Source organism: Heteronotia binoei, unplaced genomic scaffold (assembly GCF_032191835.1).
Source record: "Heteronotia binoei isolate CCM8104 ecotype False Entrance Well unplaced genomic scaffold, APGP_CSIRO_Hbin_v1 ptg001188c, whole genome shotgun sequence".
NCBI lineage: Eukaryota > Metazoa > Chordata > Lepidosauria > Squamata > Gekkonidae > Heteronotia > Heteronotia binoei.
In genome coordinates this window covers 16504-27731 of record NW_026800199.1, presented here as the reverse complement: position 1 = coordinate 27731, position 11228 = coordinate 16504, and the positions used below count along the sequence as shown (strand labels likewise).

Here is an 11228-nt window from a genome sequence, read left to right as displayed (position 1 = left end):
GTTGGCGACTCTGCATTACGCAGAATTTACTAAGTCGAAATTAGTAGTTTTTGTTAAACTAGTGGCCGTATTCTGCTCATTCTAGGCCCCCCTGGAGTCATTCATAAATAAGTCCTAGGGTTAATAGTGAGATGAGCAAGGTTGTTCAAAGTAGTGTTTGTAGTGGAGTTGTAGAGTTGATGGCTCAGGGGGTTGGAAGTAGTAGAGCGATTTCTAGGTCGAATAATAGGAATAGGATTGCGACCAAGAAAAATCGGATGGAGAAAGGTAGGCGGGCAGTGCCGAGGGGGTCAAATCCGCATTCGTAGGGGGATAGTTTTTCTGTGTCCGGGTATGTTTGTGGAAGTCAGAAACTAATAGTAATAAGGATGGTTGTTAGTGATAAGGCAAGGCTGACAAGCAAGGCAAATTTCATTTACCCCCTCCTAGGGCTAATCTAGGATTAAATGAGTGGAAGTCTTTTGTATTATGTTATACTAAGGGGGTAAGAGCCTCATCAATAGATTGAGATATATAGGAATAGTCACACTACGTCAACGAAATGTCAATATCATGCGGCTGCTTCAAAGCCAAAATGGTGGCCGGTTGTAAAATGGTAGTTGATTTGTCGAAATAGGGAGATTATTAGAAAGGTAGTGCCAATGATAACATGTAGTCCGTGGAAGCCTGTTGCTACAAAGAATGTTGAGCCATATGTTGCGTCGGCGATAGTGAAGGGGGCTTCGAAGTACTCTATTGCTTGGAGTAGGGTAAAATAGCTGCCCAGAAGGATTGTTATGGTCAGGGCCATGGTCGCCTCTTGGCGTTTATTTTCTATGATAGAGTGGTGTGCTCAGGTAACTGTGACACCGGATGCAAGAAGTACTGCGGTATTGAGTAGTGGGACCTCGAAGGGGTTTAATGGTGTAATTCCAGTTGGGGGTCATAGACCCCCTAGTTCTGGGGCAGGGGCTAGGCTTGAGTGGTAGAAGGCCCAGAAAAAGCCAAGAAAGAAGAATACCTCAGAGGTGATGAACAGGGCTATGCCATAGCGTAGTCCGGTCTGGACTGTTTTTGTATGGTGCCCTTGGAATGTGCTTTCTCGGATAATGTCACGTCATCATTGGTATGTTGTGAAGAGTATCGTTAATAGGCCCAGGTTTATAAGAGTTTGGGTATTATAGTGAAATCAAATTGCTAGTCCCGAGGTTATTAGGAGGGCGGCCATGGCCCCTGTCAGGGGCCATGGGCTTGGGTCTACTATGTGGAAACTGTGAGCTTGGTGGGTCATTAAGTGTTTTCTTGTAGGTATAGGCTTAATAGTAGTACAAATACGTAGGCTTGGATTATTGCTACAGCAATTTCTAGTAGGGTTAATAATAATAGTAGGGTTAGTGTAAGTAGGCTGATTGAGGGTATTAAGGGAAGTAAAGCTGTTACAGCTAGGGAGATGAGGGTGATGAGTAGGTGGCCGGCTGTAAGATTAGCGGTAAGTCGTACTCCTAGGGCGAGGGGGCGAATAAAGAGGCTGACTGTTTCGATAAGGATTAGCGGGGGGATTAGTATGGGTGGGGTGCCTATTGGCAGTATGTGGGCAAGTGCTGTGGTTGGTTGGGTGCGTAGTCCTGTCAGTACAGTTATTAGTCATAGGGGTGTTGCCAAAGCCATGTTTATTGAAAGTTGTGTGGTTGGGGTGAAGGTGTACGGCAATAGGCCAGTTAAATTTATTATGGATAGAAGTAGTATTACTGTAATAAGTGGGAGTGCCCATGGGTGAGCAGTTTTATTAAGTGGGCTTAATAGTTGTTTAGTAATTAGGAGCACAAGGTGGCCTTGGATGGTGGATGTTCGATTTTGGATTATGCGAGTTTGTGTGGATATGAGTAGAGTTGGGAGGAGGAGGGCTAATAGGATTAATGGGATTCCTAGTTTTTGTGGGCTTATAAATTGACTGAATAGGTCTAATGTCATGTTCAGGTTCAGGGGTTTGGCGTGTATTTTGTGATGTTGGGCTGTGGTTGTGGGGTGTTTTTTAGTTCTGTTAAAGTTGGTTTTAGTAGGAATAGTAGAATTAGTCAGACTAGTGTAAAGATGAAAAATCAAGGAGCCGGGCTAAGCTGTGGCATGCCTTAAGGGGCTTGTAGTCCCACCTCTGGCTTAAAAGACCAGCGCTCGTGGAGCTGCTTAAGGATGTTTGTAGTATTGTTAATGATCAGTTTTCAAAGTCATTAGTTGTTGAGGCCTCTACTACGATTGGCATAAAGCTGTGGTTAGAGCCGCAAATTTCTGAGCATTGGCCGTAGAATAGGCCTGGGCGTGTGGCTGTGAAGGTTGTTTGGTTAAGTCGTCCTGGGACGGCGTCAGTTTTAATGCCTAGTGATGGGAGGGCTCAGGAGTGTAATACATCTTCTGCTGAGATTAGTATACGAGTTGGGGAGTTTGCAGGTACTACTATGTGGTGGTCTACTTCGAGAAGTCGTAGTGTTCCTGGTAGCAGGTCTTGTGTTGGTACTATGTAGGCGTCAAATATTAGATTTTCATAGTCTGTGTATTCATAGCTTCAGTATCATTGGTGTCCGATGGCTTTGATTGTTAAGTGGGGGTTATTAACTTCGTCTATGAGATATAGAATGCGTAATGATGGTAGAGCAATAAGTACTAGGATGATGGCTGGCAAGATTGTTCATACTGTCTCTACTAGTTGGGCGTCTATTGTTCCTGTATGAGTTAAGGTGGTAGTAATTATTAGGGTAATAATGTATAGAATGAATGCGCTAATTAGGAATACGACTATTATGGCGTGGTCGTGGAGGTGTAGAAGTTCTTCTATGACTGGGGAGGCTGCATCTTGAAAGCCTAGTTGGGCTTGGTGTGCCATGGGGACACAAAGGGTTCTACCTTTAATTTAGCGCTGACAGTGCTATGTATTATGTTTAAACTAGAGTCCCAAAGAGATAAGCATGTAGGTTGTAGTGTGACTAGTTTGAAACTAGGAGGAGGGGGTTCAAGTCCCTCATCTCTTGTTTGGGGTGTAGATGAGTATGGGTTCTTCATGGGTGTGGTATGGTGGTGGGCATCCATGAAGTCATTCTGAATTAGTATGCATTGGGCCTGTTATTGATGGGGTGCGCTTAGTGGCAAAGGCCTCTCAGATAATAAATGTTATAACGATGGCTCCGGCTATAGAGATTAAAGAGCCGATTGATGAGATAGTGTTTCATAGGGCGTAGGCATCAGGGTAGTCTGAGTATCGTCGTGGTATTCCTGCTAGCCCTAGGAAGTGTTGTGGGAAAAAGGTTAAGTTAACCCCAATAAACATTAACCCAAAATGAGCCTTTGTTCATGTTGGGTGTAGGGTGAATCCTGTGAATAGTGGGAATCAATGGACAAATCCGCCCATGATTGCAAATACAGCTCCTATTGATAATACATAGTGGAAGTGGGCGACTACATAATAGGTATCGTGTAGGACAATATCTAGTGAAGAGTTAGCAAGAATTACGCCAGTTAAACCTCCAACAGTGAATAGGAAAATAAAGCCCATGGCCCATAGAAGTGGGGCTTCTCATTTGATCATTCCTCCGTGCAAAGTTGCAAGTCAGCTGAACACTTTCACTCCGGTTGGGATGGCAATGATTATTGTGGCTGATGTAAAATATGCGCGTGTGTCTACGTCTATGCCAACAGTGAATATGTGGTGTGCTCAAACAATAAAACCTAGGAAGCCGATTGAAACCATGGCTCAGACTATGCCTATATAGCCAAAGGGTTCCTTTTTCCCTGCATAATAAGTAATAATGTGTGATACTATGCCGAAGCCGGGAAGAATGAGAATATACACTTCTGGGTGGCCAAAGAATCAAAATAGGTGTTGATATAGTACTGGGTCTCCTCCCCCTGCAGGGTCGAAGAAGGTGGTATTCAGATTCCGGTCTGTTAATAGCATTGTGATTCCGGCTGCAAGTACTGGTAGGGCTAGAAGTAGTAGTACTGCAGTGATTAGTACGGACCACACAAATAATGGGGTATTGTATTGTGAGAGGGATGGTGGTTTTATATTTACGCAGGTGGTAATAAAGTTAATGGCCCCTAAAATTGAGGATGCACCAGCAAGGTGTAAGGAGAAGATGACTAGGTCTACCGATGGGCCTGCGTGTGCTAGATTAGCGGCAAGAGGTGGATACACAGTTCAACCAGTACCTGCTCCGGCCTCTACTCCTGCAGAGGCTAGCAGTAGTAGAAGGGAGGGGGGGAGGAGTCAGAAGCTTATATTGTTCATTCGGGGGAATGCCATATCGGGGGCGCCCAGTATTAAAGGCACAAGTCAGTTTCCGAAGCCGCCGATTATAACTGGTATTACCATGAAGAAAATTATGACGAAGGCGTGGGCTGTTACAACAACGTTGTAGATCTGATCGTCGCCTATTAATGCGCCGGGTTGGCTGAGCTCGGCCCGGATCAAGAGGCTTAGGGCGGTGCCCACTATGCCGGCTCATGCACCGAATAGCAGATACAGGGTGCCGATGTCTTTGTGGTTGGTTGAGAAAAATCAACGAGTCAGGGTCACAGGTAGTATGGCCGAGGCCAGGTGGCGGGTTGTAGCCCCGCAGACAGAGTAATCTCTTGCTATCAAGCCCTGAAGCAGCAAAGTGCAAATTTGACGCAGCACCCTAAAGGGTGCCGGGGCTTCTCCCGTTTTTTTAGACGGGAGAAGGTAGGCTGAAGCCCGCTGGCTTGGGTGTTTAGTTGTTAACTAAGGTGTTACGGGATCGAGGCCCGTCAGTCTGGTAAGGCTTTAGCTTAATAAAAGTGTTTGAGTTGCATTCAGGAGATGTAATATAGAGTTTTACAGGCCTTCAGAAGTTAGATATGTTGTGATCTATTTGGGGCTTTGAAGGCCCCGAGTTTTAATGTTAACTTAAACTTCTAAGTGGCTAGGTATAGTAGTGGGGTTATTGGTAGGGCTAGTATTGTTAGTAGGGCTGTTGTGGGGGCAAGTGGTGTTATTGGGGTCTTGAATCGTCATTTGTATTCTGAGTTTGTTGTGTTGGGTGGAGCTGTTAGGGTTGTTAGGTAAGCCATGCGGGTGTAGAAGGCTAAGTTTGGTAGGCTGGTTAGGGCTAGTGTTGTGCTGAGGAATAGTAGTTTTATTGTTACAAGTTCTTTTAGGATTAATAGTTTTGGCATAAAGCCGGTTAGGGGTGGGAGGCCTGCTAGGGAGAGTAGGGCTAATATTGTGATTGTCAGCAGGATTGGTGAGTGGGTTCATGAGACTCCTAGGTCTAGTAGTGTTTTAGATGAAAATGTAGTTAGGGAGAGGAATATTGTTGTTGTTATGATTATATAGGTGATTAAAGTTAGTGTAGTCAGGCTGGGGTTTAGGCATAGGGCCGTAATTAACCAACCTATGTGGGAGATAGAGGAGAAGGCTATGATTTTTCGTGTTTGGGTTTGGTTTAGTCCGGTTCATCCTCCGATGAGGGCTGATGTGAGGCCTAGTATTAGTACGGTGTTTGTTGAAAGGTGGTTAATTAATAGGTAAAGCAGTGTTAGTGGGGCGATTTTTTGTCATGTTGAGATGATTAGTGCTGTGGTTATGGTGGAGCCTTGGAGGATTTCCGGGTATCAAAGATGTGCTGGGGCAATGGCAAGTTTTATTATAATGGCTAGGGTGGTGATGGTTGTGGCGGAAGGAGAGAAGGATTGTATGATGTCTCAGGAGCCTGTTTGTCAAGCGTTTATTGTGCTTGCGAGTAAAATTAATGTGGCTGCGGTGGTTTGGATAAGGAAGTATTTTGTTGCAGCTTCGGTTGTTCGTGGGTGGTTTGAGCGTATAATGATTGGTAGAATGCTTAGGGTGTTTAGTTCTAGGCTTAGTCAAGCGAGAAGTCAGTGGTTACTGGTTATGATGATAATTGTGCTTATTGTAAGGCTGGTGATGAGGGTTGTTCAGATTAGGGGGCTCATTAGTATAGGAAGGGGTGGGTACCAACATTGTCGGGGTATGGGCCCGGAAGCTTGATTAGCTGACTTTACTAGGGGTCGTATAATTTTGGAAGTACTTAAAGTTTTGGACTTTGCAGTATGGGTTCGTAGCCCATCGCCTAGGAAGTGAGAGGATTTTAACCTCTGTTGTGTACTCTATCAAAGTAGTCCTTGGGTTATTCGGGCACGCTTCCATGATTAAGTTATTGGGGGGAGCCCTGCTAGGGAAATAGGGGTGGAGATGTAAAGTAGGCATGCTGCTAGGGTGAGTGGGAGGAAGGTTTTTCATAGTAAGTGTATTAATTGGTCATATCGGAATCGTGGGTAGGAGGCTCGTGCTCATAGGAAGCCCAGGGTAAGTAATGTTGTTTTTAGTATAATGTTTATGGTAAAAAGATTTGGGGCTTGCATGGGGTTTGGAGATATAAATAGAATACACGATAATGTGTTTATTATTAGGATGTTGGCGTATTCTGCTAGGAAGAAAAGTGCGAAGGGGCCGGCTGCGTATTCTACGTTGAATCCTGATACGAGTTCTGATTCGCCTTCTGTAAGGTCGAATGGAGCTCGGTTGGTCTCGGCAATTGTAGAAATGTATCATATTATTGTTAGTGGTCAGGTGCATGTTATTAGTCAGGTGGGCTCTTGTGTGGTTAATAGAGTTTGTATTGTGAACCCACCAGTTAATATGATTGTTGAAAGGAGGATAATTCCTAGTGTTACTTCGTATGAAATGGTTTGTGCGATTGCTCGTAGTGCGCCAATTAGAGCGTATTTTGAATTGGAGGCTCATCCGGACCATAAGATTGAGTAGACTATTAAGCTAGATAGGGCGAGAATTAGTAGTAGGCCGAGGTTTATGTCTAGTAGTGGTTTTGGTATGGTTATTGGGGCTCATATAGTTAGGGCTAGCAGTAAGGCCAGGGTGGGGGTTAGGATAAATAGTAGTGGGGAGGAAAAGGTTGGGCGGACGGGTTCTTTGGTAAAGAGTTTTAGTCCGTCTGCTACTGGCTGGATGATGCCGTATGGTCCGACGATGTTTGGGCCTTTTCGGTGTTGTGCGTATCCGAGTAATTTGCGTTCTAGTAGGGTTAAGAATGCAACGGCCAGTAATACTGGGATTATTAGTGTGGCAGGGTTTAGTAGGTGGGTTATCAGTGTGGGCATGGTTGGGGAGAAGATTTGAACTTCTGCGTATGAGGGCTTAGGTCTCATGCAATTTACCTGGCTCTGCCACCCCAGCTTGGCCCTGGTTTAGGGCCGCTTTAGGGCCGCTTGTTCTTTAGTTTTATGGTCAGAGTGCTCGGGGGCGCGTGCTAGTGGTATGGGCGCTCTCTTCTTGGTCCTTTCGTACTGAAGAAGAGGGGACACAGATAGAAACCGACCTGGATTGCTCCGGTCTGAACTCAGATCACGTAGGGCGTTAGTCGTTGAACAAACGAACCTTTGGTAGGGGCTGCCCCACCTGGGTGCCCTGATCCAACATCGAGGTCGTAAGCCCCGCTTGGCGATAAGGACTCTTGAAGGGGATGGCGCTGTTATCCCTAGGGTAACTTGGTTCGGTGATCAGCGTATGCTGGGTCTGTGGTGGGTATGTTTGACATGTCTGTCTAGAATAAGTTTATTTTTGGTCGTGGAAGTTTTGTTTTATTCCGCAGTCGCCCCAACTTAAAAGTGTCACTATTGTTTATGGTGTGGTCAGTAGATGGGGGAGTTTGTTATTAGTGATGTTATTTAAAGCTCCATAGGGTCTTCTCGTCTTGTGGTGTAATGCTAGCTTTTTTACTAGGAGATCAGTTTCATTGATTAGCTGTAGGAGACAGGGTTGCTCTCAGGTGACCGTTCATACTAGTCTCTAATTAGGAGACAAGTGATTACGCTACCTTTGCACGGTTAGGATACCGCGGCCGTTTAAGAGATTCACTGGGCAGGTGTGACCTTTAATACTTGGTTGGCTAAAGGCGGTGTTTTTGGTAAACAGGTGGAGCAGGGTTAGCTGAGTTCCTTTTGCAGCTTTAAAGCTGTCTATGTGCACGCCTGTGTTGGGGTAACAGTGGTTTTGGTAAAGGGGCTTGAGTTGGTTTATAGTTCTTTCTTAGGCTGTTAATTGTCATTGGTTTGTCCGGTATGATGTATAGGAGTGCAGTAGAGGCGGTTTGTCTTATTACTAGTTTTAGCAGTGTTTCCTTTAAGTTTAATTAAAGTAGCTCGATTTGTTGTAGGGGGTTTTGATTTGATTTAGTATTTTTGTATGTGTCGCTTTGACGCGGTTTTGTTTGATGGCTGCTTGAGGGCCTACGTAGATGATGTTTAGTTTTCCTCTAATTTCGGCTGTACTCGATTACAATAAAGCTGTTCCTTTATTGTATATCTTCTAGCGGAGGGCAGGGGTAGTTGTGTTTATGGCGGTGTGGCTAGAGTTGAACTTAGATTCATTTAGTGAGCAACCAGCTATCACCAGGCTCGATAGGCGTTTCACCTCTACCTAAAAGTCTTCCCGCTCTTTTGCCACAGAGATGGGTGCATCCGTGTGATTGCTCTTAGGTAGCTCGTCTGGATTCGGGGAAGCAGGTTTTAGTTCATTTTATCTGGTGTTGGCTTGCTGAACCATGAGGCAAAAGGTACGGGGGTTAAAGCCTGCTTTTTGGTGCGTTAGTTTGGACTTTTCTTTCACTGTTTCCTTGCGGTACTGTTTGCTATTGCGTGTGGGTGCTTTTCTGTCGCAGATACTAGGCGTGGCAAATGGTTTGGTTTGGTGGGGGGAGAGGGTTTGTTGATGTGGTAGCTAGGGTTTTGGCTCAAGAAGGTTTCAGTGAACATGTTCTGGTTGTAAGCCAGATGCTTTTAGTTTAAGCTACTTCTTGTTTAGCCAAGCGCACTTTCCAGTACGCTTACCATGTTACGACTTGCCTCATCTTGAGTAGGTTGTTTGATTTATGTAGCTGTGTGGTGTTGGTTGAGGAGGGTGACGGGCGGTGTGTACGCGTCCCAGAGCAGTCTTCAATTGAATGTTCTTGTTCAGTTTACTGTTAAATCCACCTGGGGACAAAGTTTCATGTTGTTGTGGGTTTGTTCTATTGTTAGAAAATGTAGCCCATCGCTGCTCCGCCCATGAGCTACACCTTGACCTGACGTGTTTGTGGGTGCTTTTTTGCTAACTTTGGTTCTGTCACAAGGTAAGCTGGCGACGGCGGTATATAGGCTGGGGTTGCAAGGGGGAGTAAGGTGTAGCGGGGATTGTCGATTATAGGACAGGCTCCTCTAGGTTGATGTGGGACACCGTCAAGTCCTTTGAGTTTGAGTCTTGTTTGACTGTAGTTCTCTGGCGAGCAGTTTTGTAGGTGGAGTGCCTGGGTTTACGGCCAAATATAGTAGGGTATCTAATCCTAGTTTGTGTTTTGGCTTTCGTGGGGTCAAGGTTGTTTAGTATTAGAAATACGGGTGTTATTCTTGTTACATGTGCGTTTTACAGCTTTGTTTTAAATTTTTAGTTCTAAGTGTAAACTGGTACTTTAGTCACGTTTTACGCCGGGTGGCATTATTTTAGGCCCGCCGTGTAACCGCGGCGGCTGGCACGGGGTTTGCCGGCCTTGGGATAACCGTCACTAGGTCGAGCTTATAGGGTGGCTCATGGCCTAAGGTTTACCACTGCTGAGTTCCGTGGGGGTGTGGCATAGCTAGATGTCTTGGGCTACTTTTGGGTGTGCCTGATATCTGCTCCGTTGTGGGGTTTGGGCGTTGGCACTGGTGTGGGGATTCTTGCATGTGTGAGTGCGGTTGTAGATAATGTTAGGTTTAGGACCAAGACAGTGTGTCTTCGGGAAAGTGATTTCCATTTCAGCAACTTCAGGGCCGCGTTTTAAATATAGTATAAACTACAGTGACAGAGTCAAATTTTATAATGGTTAAAAATATGGTAGCGGGGCCGGATATTGGGTGGAAGGTGTTTGTAATATGTGTATATATATGTATATATATATGTATATATATGTATATATATATGTATATATATGTATATATATATGTATATATATATGTATATATGGGGTTGTGGGTGCGTTTGTAGCAGTTTAGTGCTGCTGCTGGGCCAGTTTTAGTGCAGTTAAATCTCGTTTTTGGGGTTTGGCGAGGCTACATTTAATTCACTTAAAATTGGGTCAGTGGGGGGTAAGGGGGGTTTGCCGCAGAAACGCGTGTATGTGTTTGTATGTGTTTGTATATGTTTGTATGTGTTTGTAAAGATCTGATATTTATCTGGTATTTTTGTTAATGTTTGTTTAACGTTTGTTAAAACGTTTGTTTGTAAAGATCTGATATTTATCTGGTATTTTTGTTAATGTTTGTTTAACGTTTGTTAAAACGTTTGTTTGTAAAGATCTGATATTTATCTGGTATTTTTGTTAATGTTTGTTTAACGTTTGTTAAAACGTTTGTTTGTAAAGATCTGATATTTATCTGGTATTTTTGTTAATGTTTGTTTAACGTTTGTTAAAACGTTTGTTTGTAAAGATCTGATATTTATCTGGTATTTTTGTTAATGTTTGTTTAACGTTTGTTAAAACGTTTGTTTGTAAAGATCTGATATTTATCTGGTATTTTTGTTAATGTTTGTTTAACGTTTGTTAAAACGTTTGTTTGTAAAGATCTGATATTTATCTGGTATTTTTGTTAATGTTTGTTTAACGTTTGTTAAAACGTTTGTTTGTAAAGATCTGATATTTATCTGGTATTTTTGTTAATGTTTGTTTTATATTTATTTTATATTTATTTTATATTTATTTTATATTTTGTTAAAAATTTGTTAAAAATTGCACGTTTGTGTTCTAGAGGATGTGGGTGCTTTTATGGGTAAATTTTGGTGTAATTTTGTGTTTTGTCGGATGGTTCTAGTGGGGAGTCAGGTTGACCGGTGTTTCAGGGCCGATTTTAGTTTAAAAATCGCGTTTTTTCGTCAGAAAAGTTAGGAGTTTATTTTGGAGGGGGTAAAATATGTCTATCGAGCATGAATGAATATGTCCCCATGGGTTGATGAGTGCGACGTGCATTGCACCGTAGGTTCAGTCTCAACCGTAATTGACCCGCACCGCCTTCGGTGGGTGGACCTGAGGGGAGTATAAAAAAGAGAACCAGCCGCCTGGCCGCGCGGGGTAGCTATGAGTATGAGGAGACGTGTAACGAATCCTAGCAGCCAAAGGTCTTGGAAAAAGTAGGACTAGTCCGTCGTAGTTAAATGAACCTGACGTAGCAGAACCAGAGGCCTTGGA

At 43.9% G+C, this 11228-nt stretch overlaps 1 pseudogene; it reads right to left on the bottom strand.

Annotated features, from left to right (window-relative positions):
• Positions 1–2992: 2992 nt before the first annotated feature.
• LOC132590927 (cytochrome c oxidase subunit 1-like) lies at positions 2993–5974 on the bottom strand (annotated as a pseudogene).
• Positions 5975–11228: the final 5254 nt, after the last annotated feature.